General features: G+C 43.1%; 1 protein-coding gene across 6 annotated transcripts in view; it reads left to right on the forward strand.

Moving 5' to 3' along the window:
* Positions 1 to 20,370, forward strand: part of RARB (retinoic acid receptor beta) — a 374,567-nt gene that overhangs the window by 244,529 nt on the left and 109,668 nt on the right. The window lies entirely within an intron of this gene.

The raw sequence follows: 20,370 nt of genomic DNA on the forward strand, positions 1-20,370 counted from the left end.
TTTTTTTAAAGAGAGGAAAGAAACAAAGAGTGACTTCATAGGCAAATCCAACCCGTCCATAGCCAGTCTCTCAAAGGCTCTGCGGCTGTCCTGAGCCAGCCCTTCCCTAGACACACGGCTTCTTTCTCTTCCCGCCAATGGCAGTTAAGGCGTGTCGTTTACGCACCCAAATTGCATGATGTGTTGACCATTATAATAAACATGTTGGAATCATAGTACAGGTGCCCCCCTCCCAGGTGCTCCGAAGCATTTTGTATTTGGCTTATCGGAGTCAGTACTTGCTGTTACTGTGTGTATGGGGGAGTCAGGCTCTATTCTGTGACACACCAGCCTAAAACGGAATGGCTTGAAACAGCAGCCTTTCATTTGGCTCATGACTCATGGGGCCAGCATGTTAGGCCAGGTTCCTCTGTGGGGGTTCGTGTGGTCCTGGCCCCACGTGGATGGGGTCACCTGCAGGGTGGCTGGCTGGCTTTGCTTCTGAGGTGCTGCCCGTTGGTGGGGGACCCTCAGCTTTCATGCCTGTTGGGCTGGCCCCGGTGATTCGCACAGGCAGGGTTCCAGAAGAGAGAACCGGGCTCAGGAGGAGGCACCGTCTCTTCTGACACAGTCTGGTGGCCAAAGCAAGTCAGAAGGCCACTCCATACTCAAGAAGTAGCTATATAAACTCACCTTCTTAACACAGGAGCCGCAAATTCACATGATAAGGGGCAGGACAGCAGGGGAAGGACAGCTGGGGTCATTTTTGGACCCAGTCTGCCACACTGCATGTCTGATTGCCTGGGGACACAAAGTGTATCAGGACCCTAGCTCACGCGGTGCCTCACACACAGCCTGCGTGTCCTGAGTGCTTAAAGATGCGGTTTGAACAAATGCCTAAGTGTCACTTAGCCCCCTGAAGAAATGTATGTGAATTTTTCTTCCTTTTAAAATCAGTCGACTAAACATTATGATTTTACAGGGTGAGGCCAGTTTGGGGAAATTCATTACAGCCTTAGGAACATGTCTTCCTCTGGGATTGTGTTGGTTTGAAAGGAATGCCCCTTCCTCTGGTAGCTTCAGATATGGTGGTCAAGGAAGTTAACCCAGCAACCAGTTGGCAACTGGATAAAAAGCAAAACATCTGTGCCTCTAATTAATGCTTTATCATTGGTAACCCCTAGCTGAACCTGCTTAAATTTATCCTGAGATTTGGGAAGGGTTCAGCAGAATACCAGTTCACTTTGTCCATTTGTTGTGCAATATGTAAATAAATCATTTTCTAGCACTCATTTAAAAGTTACATGAAAGGACACGCCTTTATTTCAAAAAACTCTAAGTCATCTCATGTCCAGAAACCTTAATGAGGTGTGCTCTAACTCAGTGTACCTGCTCCCTTTGTGTCTGGGAAAGGAAATTATCTAGCGTGTCTTCTCCTGCCAGATCCCAAGCCTCACATATTGAGCTGTTTCACAATCTGTACAGTACAAACTGTTTTAATCAGCTCTTAGTCAGCTAATTCCCTGACCTCTTGTTTTAATTTGAGATTCGGACTCTTTTTAGGAAAAACCCCAACAAAAACAAAACCTGTACCAGTAGAAGCAACTGTGATGAACTTGGGAAAGCGGTTCAGAGCCCTGTCATGATGTATCTTTTTAATAGAACTATAAGCCCAGTAAGGTCAGATGAGCTTGCCAGCCAGCTGTCCAACTTGAGAGTTTTTGAATTGTAGATGGGTCTCTGAAAATGTGGACTGCTTTTCCTCCTGGTTGTTGAGAAAGACTAGCCTGCATTTTGGCTTGCTGGGAAAATGCAGTGACAAAATTCACCGAACTTAAAAAACATGAGAAGGCAAAAGTATAATGTGACAGCCAAAGGAAAAAATATATAACTGAAAAAAAATTAAATATAACTTTTGCTATCATTTAAAAAATTACCAATTCAATGCATAATTTATTGTATAAGAAATAGAATTTTAAAATAACCATAGCTCTAGCCTGGGAGAAAACCCCTGTTAAACCTATTTTTCTGTTAGTAGGTGCATATTGTTATTTTGGTTGGTTTTTTTTTAACAAGAATAGAATTTTATGTTGCATACTGGCTTTAACTTTCTTTTTAAATTTAACAGTCTTTCATGACAAAGTTTAAACAACTGCATAGTTTTTAGGGCTATACCGTTAAGGTAGTAGTTTATGGTTATATCACAATTTATTTAATAAATCCCCTATTGTACAATGAAGATGTTTCCAGTGTTTCTCTACTATAAATAATGCTTTAATAAATAGCCTTTATGTATATCTCTGATAATTTACTTAGGATAAGTTAGTAGAAGCAGAATTTCTAGGTCAACGTCTCTATACATTTTTTAGGCTTAAACAAATTGCCAAAATGCCCTCTAAAAGAAGTGTATAAATTTAAGCTCTGTTAGTCTGTAAAAAGTTAATATTATTGAAGACTATTAGGAATCTGTCCCTTGTGATAATAAAGTAATGAATCAAGAAACAACTTCTGTTTCTGCTGTATAGCATGGGGAACTATGTCCAATATCTTGTAATAACCTTTAATGAAAAAAAAAAAGAAAACAAATAAATGTATGTATATACATGACTGGGACATTGTGCTGTGCATCAGAAATTGACACATAGTAACTGACAGTACTTCAGTTGAGAGAGAGAGAGAGAAAGGGAGAAAGGGAGAAAGGAAGAACTTCTCTTTGGAAATTCTGCGTGTCTTTAATTTGGCTGTTAAGATGAGCCCCATGCATGATACGATTTGGGGCTACCAGCAGATCCACCACGAGCCCCCAGTTGACCTATCAGGGCTGGCCCATCTTTTGGCTGGAGATCAAAGGTCACTACTCTGGGCTAGGAGCCCCCGCTCTAAAGTGGGATTCTCAAACTGAACCCAATTTTTATCTTTAAGAGGTAATATCAACAGTGGCTTCTGCCTGTCGTGACCAGAATGACCTTAGTGACTATTGTTTGGGGAAGAGGACGTTCTGTCTCCCTAGGGACCAGGTGGCAGTATCAGCCTGAGAATTTAATGAATGGATTGTGGTCTGCCTCTGGGAATGGCCACTGGCTGCCGTGTTGACACAGCCTCACCATGGCGACATGACCACTGTATAGACCAGAGGGATGTCCTGTTTAGGGGGTTTCCAGCTACGCAGTGGCACATTTTTACAGGGGACAAAGAATACAGAAAATGAACATATGGTGTGGTTAGCCAAGAAGGCTTAGCAATACAAAGTAATAAAGCTGATTTTCAGGAGTTTTTCAGAAACAGTCTTGTTGCTCGTAGCTAGAATTTATGCATCGTTTTGTACATTTCCGTTTTCATAGCTTTCAAAGGGGACCTGGAGTGAGAGTATCAGGGTTTGAACCCTCGCTAGACCACTTGCTAGCTTTGTGACCTTGAACAAGCATTTTCAATTCTCTGTGTCTCTCTTTTTTCAATTAGAGAAATGGAGATAATAATACCACCTACCCCATAATATTGTGAGGATAAAATGAGTTACTATAAAGCACATACCTGGCACATGGTACGTGATATATATGTTTAGTTATTGTTTGTGTCGTCGTTGACTTATTGAAATGACTTTTGCACACAGTGATGTAACATGTTATAATCTTAGTATTCTTGTAATCTTCTTTCAGCAATTCCCTATTCCTTCATGCCAAAATAAACACTGCCTCTTTCTTTCAAGACTCAGGTTAAGACCCAGCCACTCCATGGAACCTCTCCTGATTACCCTAGTACAGGAATCGGCAAATTGATTGTGCCAAGAGCCAGACAGTAAATATTTTAGGCTTCGAAGGCCATATGGCATCTGTTACAACTACTCTGCCACTGTAGCATGAAAGGAGCCACGGACAATATGCAAATGAATGAGCATGGATATGTTCCAATAAAACTTTATTTAGAAAGATAGGCAGTGTGGGCCATATATGGCCCTTGGGTCTAGTTTCCTGACCTCTGCTAAAGTATATGGTGATATGTTCTGTCCTCCAGTGTCTAAAACTCAGAAACTTTGACCCAAAGTGTTCACACCAAAGGTGTCAGCAGCTGTTTCTGGTGGACTGTGGGCCTGGGACGGCTGCCCCCTGTCCCTGCCCACCTCCTGTCCGTGCCTGCCCGGGCTCCATGGCAACAGCTTCAGGACCTCTCGCCTGTCTGTTGTCCCTCCACCTCTCGTTCCTGCTCAGCTCCCACCTCATCATCCAAAACCAGAGATTAGCAGTGTCCTTATAAGTGAGCTGCTCCCGGAAACATCTGACATCTTACTGTGGAGAGGTTTGTGGGACGTGTTTCATGATTTTCTGTATCAGGAAGCTTTTGCTGCCTAACAAGTAACCATAGTGCTTGTTGGCTTAAGACCAGAGACAAGTATCATCCGTTATGGTTCGTGCAGATCTTCTTATCTGGGCTGGCTTGGCCTGGGCCAGGCGGGCCCAGGATGGCCCCGCGCGCACGACCCGGGCCTCGGCAGGATGACCGGTTTCTCTTCCCACACTGCCGCTCCTCACCCGGGAGCTTCTCTCCCCTGCACTTGTTCATGTGGTGGTGGATGGGTTCCCGTCAGTGAGACAGGACAAGCACTGGTGTGCAAAGCTCTGTTTGCATCTCACTTGCCCCATTGGCCAAACAAGTTGCAGGGTCAAGCCTGGATTCAGTGGGTAGAGAAATGGACTCCACCGCCTGCAGGGAAAAGTGGCTTAGTCACCTTGCAAGAGGGTCAGCGTGCCAGAGTCGGCATCTGACCACATCCTGTCTTCTGTCATGCCCTGGTTTCCTGCAAAAGTCCCTTCCGAAAACTGTATGCATCGTTCTCTCATCCATCAACATGTGTCTGTTGAAGACCTGCTACGTCTCAGGGCCTGTGCTGGGTGCTAGAGATACAGTAGTGAACATGACAGACAGGTCGCTCCTGGAGCAAGGGGCAGACGACAAGCAGACAATTCAGAGTTGGAAGAAAAGGAATAGAATGGTCTGGTAAAGAATAATGGAAGGGTACCTGATTTGATAGGGGGTCACATGAAATCCCATGGCCGAGAAGAAACCAGCAGTGTGACAGAGGAAAGTATTTTAGGTTGAACACTTGGATTCTAGGGCCATTTCTCCTTGTCTTGGCTGCGTCCGTTAACTTCTCTGGGCTTCAACAGATATGTGAGAGTTAAACACACCACATGTTTGAACCCAGTCCAAAGCCAAATACAAACACTACAACAGTGAACTCAACAAGTGCACTGGTTTCCTGTTTGGGAAGGCCTATGTGGTGTGGGAGTCCCTGTGTTTATAAGTCCAAGGGTGAGTAGGGAGAGGGGAAAACACTGCCTTTGTTGGGTACCTTCTCTATACCAGGCATTGGGACATTTTGTACTCATATTTCTTTCGTTTAATTCTCACAACAGCCCTATAGGGGGGTAGGCTTTATGACTGCCATTTTACAGATGAGGAAACTGGGGTTCAGAGAGGTTAAGGAACTTGGCCAGGGCCACACAGCTGGCCTTTGCTAGGGCTAAGACCGGAATCCTCTACCTGTTGGAAAACACCTCCTGCTTCAGCCACATTGGGACAAAAGCCTGGAAGCAGGGGTGTGTTATGTTCTAGATTGGGGGTTTCGTGGGGCAACAAATTAGAAACAAAAACAGGTGGGAGCGTACTTAAGAGAAACAACTCTGTTGTCTTGACCATCTCATTTTTTAAAAATGACATTTTACATCAAGAAGTAAAAGAAGGAAGAGCTTACAAGGCAGTCTTCCCCAAGAAGGCACAGTTAACAGAAGGACCCCACCCATGGGCACGCTCCCAAATGGGGCTCAGTCGTGCTCTCTCCGCTTTGCCACTGATGGGCGGAAAATTCCCATCCCTGAGCCAGTGCCCAGCCCACATGGGGAGCCGGGGCGAGGCCTCCCCGCGAGGCGCAGCGGGTTGCTTGCTCATGGTCACGCTGCTAGCTGGCTATTTAAAGCAGCCTTTAAGAGTTTAAACTCCACTAGCCCCCACAGTCCCTCAGAGCTAATTTTGTCCGTTTTCTCATCTCCCTTTGTTTTCCTTGCCTCTGAAGAAGGGAGGCCCTCCTCTCCAGGACAGTGTTCTGCTGCTGGGCTATTTTTTGGGTTTTGTTTTTTTTTTTTTTCCTGGCAGACAGCAAAGTAGTATGTTCAGTCACAAAAAGTTTTGCAATCAGGAAGATGGATGCCTGCACCTAATTTTAGAACTTCTATTAAAGACTATAAATGTGCTTAGTGATTTTATTTGACCAAGGCCATTTCAGATGACATTTTTTTTCTCTTGGTTTTAATCAGCATCAATAAACATGAACATTATGCTCTGTTTGGAGACCATCCTGGGCTTTGCCTGCCCTTCATAGTTGCTTTGGCTTAGAGGTTTGCTGCAGTGTGGGTCCCGAGAACAAAATAACACGCTAGAGACAATAAGAAAAACAGGACAGTGTCATGCTGCGGTAGCAAAGCTGAATGATGAAGCGTGCCACCAAATTCATTATTTTGGTCCTTGAAACACAAAGAATAGGTCCCCTCATAGACCCAGATAACTCGTCTCCTTTATAAAATTGTCCGACAATGGAAAATTTGTTTTTTCTCTCATTTATCAGACGTTTACTAAATACCTTCCATGAGACAGGCTCTAGGAACTGAAATGAAAGGTTTTCATGTATTTTTGTTACCCCAAAAGGGGAAGGGAAATGACCCTAGTTCTTGTCATACCCGAAAGATAAGAATTCAGATGGGAGACAAAGCATTGTGTAGCAAAAGAATTTACAGGATTTATTTAGCAAAGGGAAAATCCACCTCCAAGAACGATCCAAGGGAGGAAGAGCAGCAGTCTTTCAGGGAAGGCTTTAGAGAAGGGATGACTTTAGGGATGTGTAAGCATTTTCCACCTGAGGAAGGGGAGAGACGTGTTCCGGGCAGAAGCTGAAGATTCATCTGAAAACAAGGGGACGCGGGAGAGCCCGAGAAAAATGACGTGGGCAAGTGGAAACCTACCCATTCTGTTCAGGCTGGTTTTGCACAGCCCTGTACAGGCATCTGGGGACTAGCCGGGCATTAAAGATGCTTGAACGCTCTCACGGCTCTATCTTCTCAGAGCAGCGCTCTTTAGACCCGGGGTCGACCCCTCTCTTTCAGAGGTTCTGCTGTGCTCCTTGGTAGCACTTAACACAGGTGTGTTTCACTTGTCTTCACGGAGTCGTTTGCTAGCAGCCTCCTCTGTCACACTATAAACTGCAGGAAGGCTGGGGCTGGTCTCCTGTCACAGCTTTCTTACAGAAGCCTGGTGCAGGGCTCTGCACGTAGTAGGGCCTGAATGCAGAGGTGTTTTTTTTTAATCATAAATTAGATATAATTATATAGTAATCAACAGTAATAAATGACATGTAATATATCAGATTTTATTATATTAATGCACATAGTGGTGTTACCAAGTCTAAACTCGTTCTGCTCACCACATGACAGGCCAATAAATCAGAAGACAAGGTGTTGGGGTAAGGTATAATGACTTTATTTGGGAAGCTAGCAGACTGAGAAGATGGGGGACTAATGTCCTAGAGAACCATCTTACCCAAGTCAGAATTCAGGGTCCTTTTACACTAAAAACGAGAGGGGGTGTGTTTGGTGTTGGAATCCTTTGTTCTTGCAGCTGTCCATGTAGGTCAGGTCACGATGTCCCCATAAACCTCCAACAAGACAAATGTTATTCTCTGTTCTGCAACTTTTTATCCCTGTATGAATGGGAAAGTGTTATACCCTTAAAGGTCAGAGCCTTGAGAATGGGCTGCCCTGTATATTTCAGGCTCCAGGCAGAATTCCTTTACAGAAGGTGCAGAACCAGCACGACTAAGCAGAGGCAACAGAGCACAGGGTTAGAGCCAAAGGAACAGATCTAATACGGAGTCAGATTTGTTCTTCCCTATTAAAGTGGTCTAATTTTATATAGTCTATCTAATTATATAATGAATTGCATCTAAATATATAAGGTTTGTGATGATAGATTCATGAAAATTTTTATGAAATTTATAAACAGGACCAGGCCTTTGGTGGCCAAAATCCAGCTCAGTTTCCTGTTAATTTCTACCTTTCACCTCAAGGTTAACCTTTTACTGCAGAAGATACGTTCCTTTGGAAATTGTCTTTAAGCAAACTCTTAAGGATTAGCAACTGGGCCAATATACTCAAAACCACTGTGGGCTCTTGGTGCTTTAAAGAAAATAAAAAATCTCAGCGTCTAGAATCTACCTCCATATCTAGAAACATCAAGACAGCTGAAGTGGCAATCTGGCTTTCTCTAGTTTTAGTTCCCACAGAAGGAGAGAAAGCACTTTTCTTTTGGACAAATGTTCTAAATTGAGAGCTCATTTTGGATTGAAAAAGCAGGAAAAAATCTGTCTTTTTCTTTCCCTTCTGATATATGAATAAACAGGAAGTGGAGGGTGAATTCTGAATTAGCCTGCAACCCTATTTTTTTTTCTTATGTCGGCGGAGTGAGAACAGTTTATTTAATTTGGTGGTTTCAAGTGGTTTATAAATTTTTCAACGGTTAAAAGTTCATAACTGCTTGTTTCAATGCTTACTTTGCTTTGTTTGTTGTTTAAAAATATCTAGAACTCTCTCATTTGCTGTTTTTGTTAGACTAGCTACAAGTTTGTAGTTCTTGGGACAGTTTTCTTCCTTTGTCATGCCACAAAGCAGCAGGTCCCAGTGTTCTTAGGCGACCTGTTGACTTGAAAATGGCTTACCTCCCTGTGATGTCACAAGTGTCTGTTTCATGAAGTTTTGGTCAATGAAAAAAATTACCAGAAAATCAACACTCTTTCCAAATTAAAGCAAAGGCAGGGTGGGGGTGGGGGTACAGCAAAATAAGCTGCTTTTACAAAATTCCTAAAGACCGTCATCTAAAAATGAATGTTACAATTTAGTACAATTTCACCAAACAAAAACAAAAATATATTTTTGTCAGAGAAATAAAGGTATACTTTTGGGGTTTCCTGAGAATGATAGAAATTACGACTGAAAATCATTTCTGTTAAATAAATTTCACAGCTCAAAGGTTATGAGTGTTTCAGCCTTCTCTCTAAACCTTTTCCTGGAAAGCTTTCAATCCTCTATTTCCCTCTCCGGGGTGAACTCTTGGAAAGAAATGGTGACAAATCGCCCAGCAAAGGGTGCTCCTGTTTTGCCAGCCCCAGGGCTGCTCTTCCCGAGGGCAAGGCTGTGAGTCCCTGGTCTTCCCTCTCCAGCTACCTCTCTCCTCACCTGCATACCTGCATAAAATTACAGAAACAATAGAAATACCTTACATTTGTATTGCCTCTGTGTTTCTAAAGCACGTTCACATCTGGAATTAAGTTCAGCTGAGCTTCGCTGCAGTGAGGAAGAAACTCTCCCAAATGTACCATGCTTGGTCCAGAATTTCTTCATCAGGTTCAAGGCACGTGTTCCTGGCCGGGACCTTCTCTCTTGCACACAGTGGTTAGGGAGGCAGGCTGCTCCCCGTGCTCTAGCTTAGCATCCACGAGGTCTGTAGCCTCATCCGATTCTAACCAGTAGGTGGGAAGAAGAAGGCAGAGGAGGTGAACACAGCTCCATGAGAGCCAGGCGTGGAGGGGCACAGAGCCCTGGAAGGAACTGGTCCCACCACCAGAACCAGCCACAGGAGATGTAGTCTAGCCATGCGCCAGGGGACAGACCTATTATTACCAATAGGAAAGCAATGAGTGCCTTTGGTGGAGAGCTGACAGTTCCTCCCTTAGGTTTTTCATTTGATCCAATTAGAGACATAGGTGGAAGAGGTTTTTTTTTCCCTTGCATTTTGTAGGTGAGAAAACACACCAAGTTCTACCATCCATGCCCTTGATTTAGAATCTGATTCTGTTACTGACATGGTTACTATGGAAACCAGCTTGGCTATATTATACACGTGGTTCACTTAATTTCTCCCCGAATCTTATCAATCTATCTTTTCAAAGACTATGATCCTAAACGTCTTCCTTTCCTAGTGTGTTCTGTTTTGACATTTTGAGAAACAGGGAAGGCCTTCCCCAGCAGAGGTAGACCTTTCTCAGGGGTTAGATTCCAGCGTCAGCCCAGAAGGCAAAAATCACATGTAGCGGGAATGACCCCAGAAAATCCCTTCGGCAGGCAGACTGCTGCAGACTGACATATGTCTCTCATTAAGGCTAACAAAGCCAGCTCTTCCTCCAGCTTTGGAAGCAGATTGTTGTCCTTTCCGCGGAGAACCAGATGAGATCCTTGTTTTCTGTTTTCATGTTGTACCAAAAATATGTGTCCTTGAGCACAAGAATCATACTAGCACACCACAACACCCAAGGCATGAAAATCACACGGCTTTCTAGACATTTCCTTGTTTTTGAGTTGCTATTACCGGCCATAATAGTTTCCTTGGGATTGGAATTTCTCTTGTGCCTTTCATGAGCTGTGTCTTTTTTTTTTTTTTTCGGTTCAGTATTTTTCCACTTCAGAAAGGTGGCCAGATGTGTTGTATGGATAAGCAATGCTAGAATGGGGAAAATGTTGTCCTGTGGACCCTAGCGAGAACTCATCCTGGAAAAATATCTAGAAAGGGGAATAAAACTGTGTGCGTCTCCCATCCGGACAAAGCTGGCATTGTCCGGAGTGGAGGGGAAAGGCTGGGTTTTGGCAGTACTGCCCCATTAGAGCCTTGTTCCTTGTTCCATATTGAAAAGATGACATTCCTCTGCTACCAATGTCCTGCGCGGATTTCTGGCACCATTTCTGTGGCCGGCACTGTCGCCTGGGGCATTTGTGTTTGGGTTGGTTTTGTTTTATTTCAAAAGCAGCACAGTGCAGGCTGCCTAAGTGTACAAGGTAGAATTGTGTTTGTAGAGCTTGTTGTTAGACTTGTCAGGACAGTCAAGGTGGCCCATCTGCCAGGGCGTCTGCTTCCTATTCAACTGTGTCACAATGCAAGAAGGCACAAACGGTAAATTTAACTCACTCGCTTGTTCTCAAGGGTTGCTTGAGGCAGTTTTAACATGGGCCCCCTCCTCCCTCTCAGGATTTCATGTAATGCTTCATTTATAATAGAGATTGGTGGATTTGCAAAGTAAATATTCCAACAGGGAAAAGCAAAACCTTCAGTGATCCTCTCAGTTCTGCTTCTGTGGAGGCTTTTTTCTATGCCTGGAAAGAAAAAAGAAAAAAAAAAAAACCTTTATATTGGCTGCAGCTCTGAACTGGAGCATGTAAAATGTACTTCTCAGGTTCTGTGAGCTTTAAAATAATGAGTGATGGAAAAGTCTGAGGCAGGTCAGCAAGGGGGAGGAACTTTGGATTTATAAAGGATCTTCATGGTTAAACAAATTTGGAAAAACGAGAATGATCAAACAACGTTAACTCTCCTCTGCGCTTTTGAATCTGAAAAGAGCTGCATTCTCAGGGCACAACACCACCATTCATATGGGCTGGAAAGTCCCCCAAATCATGAAAATTATCCTGATTAGTCAAACCCGTCAGGGATCATCTGACTGCTCCTTAGAGAAATGAGAATTTCAGTGTGCATCTCACTTCTGTGCTTTGTACTCAAGTTGTAGACAAGCTACCCTGTATCTGGGGACTCTGGGAGTGTGGGCACACTTCCAGCCAAGAAAGGCTTCTGAAAACTACTGCCCTCTTTTCCATGTCTACTTATTAGCATAAAGAATTAGTCTCAGATGAAAAGAATCTTGAAGGGGGTCATTTTTTTTTTGATGTTTATCAGTTTCCAGAGGCATGTCCCACAGTGTTAGATCGTCCTTCAGCTGGCTGGTCCCCTAGGTTAGAAAGTGTATGCATCCAGTACTCCATGAGATGGCTTTTGATGGTTTCTATTCCATTTGAATGCACAATATCTCATGTTTATGATTTCATCAAAAAAACACTGAGCTAAAATCCTTGAAGAGCTCTCAGTACATTTGTTGTATCCAACAGTGATGGTAAAAGTGTGTAAGTTATTAGTCCAATGCCAGAAATGATGGGAAAGGAATTAGAAATTGAGTCTATGTATTCTGGTTATTCCCTCAAAATGGGATTAAATGTAAAATTCCTCATCCAGTTGCATTTTGGTCTTAAATTATTATTTCCTGCTTTAAGAGTTCGGTGGGAAATACCTTCACTTTAAATGAGTTATTTGATGCTAATTCTTGCCTGTTGATCAAAATTTTGAGTTTCGTGTATATATTACACACACAAATATCAAATCTTTTTCTGTAAATATTTGTGGCAGGTAGGCTCTGCACAAAATGATGAATTATATCAAAGCCTAAATGGGTCTAATAACCACTGGATAGATTTGGTTTTAAAGCCAAATAATGAAGTAATTTCTTTCACTACACCCACATGTGGGATGTTTGCACAGGGTTGATATCATGGACCCAGTGGTTAAGACACCTAAAAGGGTATCTTTTAATTAGTAAGTCTAGATCAGATATTCCTTTTCTGTTTGATTCCCTTCCATCCATCTTATTCTTTGTGAGTCCCCTGCTTCGAAAACCATCTTCCTGTAGTCTGCGATGCACACTCTGGGAAACAGAGCCCTGGAGGAGAGAGGAGGGCAGTGACCTCCAAGGAGCCCGTCCTTGCCTGTATTATGTCTGGTGGGTGGGCTGTTGTCAGTTCCTCTAGGCACGCGCATGAGACAGAGGTAGAAACTGAAGACGAGTTATGTTTGAATCATTTAGCGGCTTCTTTTAAAATATGAAAGCTGAGAATCCTACAAGGACATATACAAATCATTTGAATAAGATAAAAAAAAATGATAGAGATAAATTTTGGAAACTTAATATCTTTGTACCACTTGGTTTTTTTTTCCTTCAAGTCATCTGGGAAGTGGGGGGATGTGGTTCTGAGGTCCCACTCTCAGGACCAAGCCCTCTCTTCTGCCATCACCAAGCCCTCTGTCGCTTCCACTCACAGCTCATTGACTGGAGCAATTCTTCAGGCGCTGCCTAATCCAATGGCATGATTTGCAGTCATACCATGTGTCTAAAAGGAGGAGAGGAGACAGTGTTGGTAAACGTCCCTAGCATTTACCCCTCTGCTTCAAGAATCGCCATGATTGTATCTTTTCCACAGTTGCCTGCTTCCCAGTGCAGGTGCCTTGTTGATATGTATGGTTGATATGTTCGTCTGCATTTCCATCAGTGAAGGTGAGCTCCCTGCTCAGGATCACACTCTCCTGTTCCCTTGGCAGGGGGTTTATGTAAATCCTTTTGGGTAAAAACACTTACTTGTCTGTACCTTCTATTTTGTATACCCTTCTTCTCTGCCCAGCGTGTTTACAAATTTCTATCCTTCACAAGATAGATTTAAGAAAAACATATGGCGTCCCACCCTAAGTTGCCTCTCTCTGGACTGCGATTGGTCATACCATATCTGTCATTTTCATTTCCCGTAATCTCCCCTGCCTCGCTGGAGACTCCCCAGTTAGGAGCAGCTGCTCTCCCTGTCTTTATGTGAGAGACCCAGTCTTGGACCTACCACTGTCCCTTTCTGTGTAATTATCATGTCTCCAGTGTGACTTGTTGAGTCTTCACTGACTTAGAAGCAAGGCAGCCATCCTGACGTGCCAGGGTTCCCGCAGTGGAGTGGAACTTCCTCTGTTGCACTTACTGCTATTTGAAATTATACCATTAATTGTCTACTTATTCACTGGTTTTCTCTCCACTAGTTAAGTACCATGAGTCTTCTTTTCTGTATTTCTAGTGTCCATGATAGAGCTTGCAATGATGTAGGCACCCCATAGATGTCTGTTGAATGAATGTATAATAAAATTGGAAGCTTTAGGGAAAAAACAAGCAGGATTAGAGCACGGTGGTGCCCCATGACTGTGTTAGCCTTTGCCCTGTAATCACTTGGACCAACGGGGCAGATGAAGGAAAGGTGTTTAAGGTACCATTGACTGAGTATGTCCCAACAGACAGGAGAGGAAGAGGGACAGTTTCAGGAGGCATCCCTACCCTTTCCATTTTTCCTTTCTGGAGGAGCATTCTCTGACCACACAGGAGGATGTAGGAGCGTCCACCCCACTCTCCTGCTGTCTCTGCCCTGCCCCCACTGCTGCACGGCTCTTGGGCATGGAACAGATGCTGTAAGGGCAACACCTGGGCTCGGTTCACCACCTGATGAGATAGATGGCTCACAGGTGTCTGCCAAGGGTGACTGTTTCCTTATCAATTATTAAGGTCACTTCTTGGCCTCGCATTGACCTGGTTTTGAATTTCAAATATTGGTCATTTCCCATTCTTCATATACACCAGTGAAATAACAGATGCTTTCCTTTCATTATGAAAAATCCTGTAATTACTAACAAGTCCAGGGCATACCACAGTGAGAATTTATGAATCCAGTATCTCCTTGTGTTATACAGTAAATTTATAGGGTTTAATTTCTAAAATAAGTGCACAAGGTAAAAATCGTATAGGGGTAAAATGATCCTTAATCATCCAAACAGTGTGTTCCTAGTCACCAGAGCTGTGTGACAAACCATCGCAAATGCTAGAGACATAAAACAGCTTTTTTTTGCTTGTGGGTTCTGTGGGTCAGGAATTTAGACAGGACACAGTGGTGCTGGCCTGTCCGGGCCCCCGCTGAGAAGACAGCATACGGCAGTGCCTGGGGTCGGGGAGGTGGAAGCCTTTGGGGGCGTTTTCAGTTGTGCATTTGGGGGTGGAGGCTGCCTGTTGACTAGGACCTCAGCCGGGGCCGTGGACCACATACCGATGCAGACTTTTCGGTGCAGCTTGTGCTTCCTCACAAGGTGGCGATCTCAGAGTCATCAGACTCATTACACGGTGGCTCAGAGGTGAAAAGCTAGGGCTGCAGAAGACAGAGTGGAAGCCAGGTGGCCTTCTATTTCCTAGGCTTGGGTGTCCCAAGTGTCCCTTCTGTCCCACCTGCTGGTTAAAGCGGTCACAAGCCCACCCAGATCCAAGGAGGGGGCATAGACCCTCCCCTCGTTGGTTGGAGCCAGGCCAGTTGCGAGGAGCATGTAAGGTCACCACTGGGGTCATCTTTGGAAAATCCAATCAGCTGGGTTTTGTTTTGAACCACAGGCTCTTTCTTCAGTTAAACGCGGGATGAAGTAGGTGCCTTGTTCTTAGGAGCCTGTTGTAGGACATTAGGTGTCTTTATGCACTAGGAAGACTCATGGCTGACTTTGAAAAGTGAGAGCCGAGAGGGACTCAGGGCCCCACTGATCTTGAACTTCAGGCCGCGCGCTCCCTGAGGTAAACAGCAGGTCGGCATTTGGCTGCCACCCACCTTTAAGTTGCTGTGGGTGGGTTCTTACTTCACAGGTAACTAAGAAAAATGAAGTAGACTTAGGGCGTACATAATGCCTGTGACACTGGAGAGGGAAAAGGGTAAACCAGGAGGCCCAGGTGAGAGCCATCTCTGCCAGTGTCCTGGAAACAGGCTGCCCGCTCACCCTCCTGCGCTCCCCTGCTGGTGTCGAGTCATACAATTATTATCTTATTGATTCTAGGCCACTGAATGAATTTTACTTTTATAAACGTGGGCTCTGACATCCTGTGTTTCCCTGAGCTCCCTGCCAAGAGAGTTATTTATCCCTTTTCGGGCGAGCTATTTCTGTGCACGATCAGGTACTGAACTCCCGTTGACTTCGACTGAAATTCTCTTGGCCTCGGTTTGGAAGTTGTCTGTGGGCCTTTAATTACACCCTCTGGCAAAGGAGAAAGAGCACTTACAACATGCATAAATTCTTACATATTTCCAAGGCTGGGCTGTTTGAAAAAATGCTGTCTGTCTTTCTTCTTCTTCTGTTTTTTTCCTTTTCCTCTTTGAACTTGGACATGAATTTTTGTAAAGTACAGCATGTCAACGGAAGGGCAGTGAGAAAATATGCAGGGGTATTTACTTTAAAAATTACTCATCGTGGTGCATTCATTGGTTTTAGGATGGTAGACCGCATTCTGAGATGAAATGTGTTTTACTTTATCTTCAATGACTGCTTTTAAAAATCTCAGCCTTGCTGTGTATAGCATTATGCAATCCATGCCTCTCTCTGACCATAAGTTTTATTTTCCTTTTTTCCCATTAGATTAAATACCCCCAAACTATTTATTAATTTAAAATTTAAACACAAAACCATGAAATATGCTGACTTTTTGTTCAAGTCCTTCTGAGTAAATAAGTACTTGCCATGACTTTTTAAAGTAACAAATTTCGTGGGTTCTAAGGAGGTCTGGAGAATGCTGACGTGTTTTTGATGGCTTTTAATGGCAACTGGGTGAAGCAGACTTGTGAGATCTTAGAAGTCTTCAAATCCCTTACTTGGCCTCATGGGGTACCACCTCCCCAGCCTGTGCTCTCTCTGGTAAAGGAGGCTGGTCTGTCCCAGCCTGCAGAGTCACAGGCTATGTTAATGGCACTGTATGTTTCCACTCCTCCACTGCTGGAGGTTTGGAATAAGCCACTTGGAAGTGAAATAGACTGATCTGATTTCCTCTCCTGTCCCTCTTCATGCATTTCCAGCAGCACAGCGACCAGGAATCTGGAAAAGAGCTTTCATGACCCACAAACTGACCATTATTCCCGAATAATGAAAGGTTGGTTGTATTCCTTTAGAAAAGAGAGGTCCATATACTCCACAGCAAGTGCGATCTTGATGAGACAGAATATTGCTGTTGTGGGGTTCCGGCACCCTCTCCACCTGCACAGTGATTTCCATCGGACTGGGAGTCAGAACCGGGCCCACCCACTTTCTTGGACAAGCCACTGAAACCCAGTTTCATCTTTTGTGGAAAGAGAATAACAACATCTGAGTGTTAGGATTGTTTGAGAAACAAACACTGTGGTGTGTACCCAGTGTTTCTTTAGTGAGAAAAGCACTTACATACCACTTACTCTGTGCTGGACACACATTTTCCTCAGTTAACCCTCACGACGACTCCGTGAAGAAGCTATTACTGCTCACATTTTGCAGGCAAGGCAGAGTTCCTGGGCCGATCTGGAGGGCCCTGACTTACTTTACTTTCTCTTTTTCTCTATAAACGTGGTTCTCCACCTGTGATGGCAGCCAGGTTAGATTCAAAATGGTAATTGAGGTCACTAAATTTCATCTTTAATATTTTCTGATTTACTGTTCCTTGAAAGGCAAGGGTGCATTTTGGTCATGTTTCATATAATTCTGAAGGTAAATGTCACTACATATGCCAATCCATTTAATTGAGTTTAGGGTAAAAGGATGCCAATCATTTTCTGCAAAAATTAACCCCCATTAAGAAGCTGTATGTACTTTTTCATGTTGAAGTTAGATTTACTATTGGAGTGGAGAATTCGGGTGCCTTATTGGGAGGGCTAGGCAGGTGAGTGAATGATGCAGGCTAATTTGGGACAATAGAGAGTGGTAGGGAATGTGGCAAAACAGAAGCTGTCTTCTCATTGATTACTACCCTGTATCAGTGATGTTCATGCTTCAGCATGGATCAGGCTCACCGGGATGGCTTGCTAAACCATAGTTTGCTGGATCCAGCCTGGAGTCTCAGATTCAGGAGGTCTGGGTGGACTTGAAAATCTGCATTTCTCATGTATTCCCAGGTAATGTAGGGTGCTGGTCCAGGGACCACATTTTGAAATTCACTGCCCTATGGAAATATAGGATTAGCATGGCCTGCTTCCCCAGTGTTTTAAACGAATCTCTCTATTACTTGAGGATGGTGGCTTTTTCAAGTTCATTTCTGGTTCTCCTGACATTTCGCTACTGAAAAACACTCAGACCGTAGGATGATTAGTCAAGAAGATATTAGGCAGAAACATCAAATCAATCTCTTTTGTAATTGAAATCCCCTACTTTTTAAATGTTGGCAATGAATTTTAAAGTTTTTAAGTGACTGTGCTGGCCACCACTGTCTGAGCCAAAATAAACATATCTGTTGGCTCAACTCAGTGTTACAGCTTAGCAGTTTGCAACTTCTGCTTTAGATACCAAGATGTAATGGATGAGAATAAAAGAATTAAGGTTTTTTAATTTCTTTTCTGTGTTTAAAAATATCATGGAAAGCTTTAGCAGAAGAAAAGGAAAGCTAGTCCAGACACCCACAGCACGTGCTTCCCTTTTATGACCGGAAGTGGAAATCCTCATGAACTGTTAAAATGATCAGAGAGTTCCCTTGATTAGGTGAGTGCACTTTGCGAGCAGTGGTCACTGATTAAGCCTATCAGCCAGGGACAGAGCAGTCTCCCGTGAAAGATCTTAGCAGAACAATATTTATTTCATCCTCACTTTACCATACATGTGGTACCCCTCTCAGGTTTTTTCCCTCCACCTACATCCAACTTGCTTGCTTTCTTGGCCTCGCCTTCCTTTTTTTTTCACTTTTAATATATTTTTATTGAAGTACAGTCAGTTTACAATGTTGTGTCAATTTCTAGTGTACAACACAGTGCTTCAGTCATACATGAACATACATATATTCATTCTCATATTCTTCTTCACCATAAGTTACTACAAGATATTGAATATTGTTCCCTGTGCTATACAGTATAAACTTGTTGTTTATCTATTTTATATATAGTAGTTAGTATATGCAAATCTTGAACTCTCAATTTATCCCTTCCCACCCCTTTCCTCCCCTGGTAACCATAAGTTTTCTATGTCTGAGAGTCTCTTTTTGTTTTGTAAATAAGTTTGTCCATTTTTTTTAGATTCCACGTATAAGTGATATCATGGTATATTTCTCTTTTTGGCTTACTTCACTTAGAATGACAAATCTCAAACTCCCAATTTATCCCTTCCCATCCCCATTCCCCCCTGGTAACCATAAGTTTCTAATCTATGTCTATGAGTCTGTTTCTGTTTTGTAAATAAGTTGGTTTTTTTTTTTTAAGACTCCGCATAAGTGATATCATATGATATTTGTCTTTATCTCTTGCTTCACTTAGTATGATCATCTCTAGGTCCATCCATGTTGTTGCAAATGACATTATTTCATTCTTTTTTATGGCTGGGTAGTATTCCATTGTGTGTATCTACCACATCTTCTTTATCCAGTCATCTGTTGATGGACATTTAGGTTGTTTCCATGTCTTGGCTGTTGTAAATAGTGAAGCAGCTAATAGTTTTTAAGCATTTATGCTGTTTTAGGTTCTTAACATATATTGGCTCATTAATTTTTGAAACAACCCCACGAAATAGAAAACATTACTACCCTCATTTTAAGATAAGAAAGCATAGCACAGAGAGGTTGTGACCCATCTGAGATCACACAGTTAATAACAGGCAGAAATGGGACTTGAACTCAGGCCATTCAGCAACAGGCCCTGAGCCCACAACCACTGGACTGCCTTTACACTAAGGCTTCCAAGCCTTCATTTTCCCTGTAGGACTTGGGCCCATGGGGAAGCTGAGCCCAACAACCCATGGAATCATTTGCACTCTCCCTCTCTATTTCCGAGTGAACGTCTGGCTCGTCAAACCTTTTCTCAATAAAGATGTGATTATGCATCAGTGCGAGACCAGGTCTACTGCTCTTTGAAGTGTCTGAAACCTGATGGGACTGATGCAGGATTTATTGGATGAAAGCTTTACTTGATTTGGCCTTTTAATAAAAACCATTTTGGTCAATAATAGAGCATGTAATCAACCCAGAATTCTGGGCATCATTGCATTTAGGACTCACTGGAACGCGCCACCCGATAAGAATGTAACACTAGCCACAATTCAAGTTAGATGTGTCACTTCAAGTGATCGAGTAGCCATGTTTTTAAAAAAGTAAAAAGGAACAAGTGAAGTTACTTTCAATAATACATGCTATCTAACTCCATATCCAAAATATTATCGTTGTAATAATTAAGTGATGTAAAACCGTTGAGAGATTTTTTCATTGTTTTTTTACTTAATCTTCAAAATTTGAAGTTACTTTCACACTTATAAAAATCTCCACTTGGACTAACCTCGAATGTTCAACAGTCACCTATGACCAGTGGCTACTTTGAGGCAGAACAGCACTAAACCAAAGAGATGTGGGAGCTACACACAGAGCCAAGCAACCCAATGAGAAAACCCTGAAGTGCCAAGTGCAAACAGGGGAGGGGCACAGGGCAGAAAAGCGTCACAAAAGCAACTGGACACAGTTATTTTAAAGAGGAGATTGTGGAGGGAGATAATGGGAAACTTTGGGGAAATTTTACTAATTGGTGGAAAGTCTACATGGGAAAAAAAATATATATGCACTTTTTATGGATTTATTTGGTCAAGTTACTTTTTATTTGGAGCTAGGGAAAAAATTACACATACCAGAGTCGAGGATGTCAGATTGTAATGAGAGAGCGCTTCGGAAAGAATTATTTGAGGACCAGAGTTACTCCATTTGAATGACTTAAAGCTTCTTGA

The sequence above is a fragment of the Camelus dromedarius genome, chromosome 2 (assembly GCF_036321535.1).
Source record: "Camelus dromedarius isolate mCamDro1 chromosome 2, mCamDro1.pat, whole genome shotgun sequence".
Taxonomy (NCBI): Eukaryota; Metazoa; Chordata; class Mammalia; order Artiodactyla; family Camelidae; genus Camelus; species Camelus dromedarius.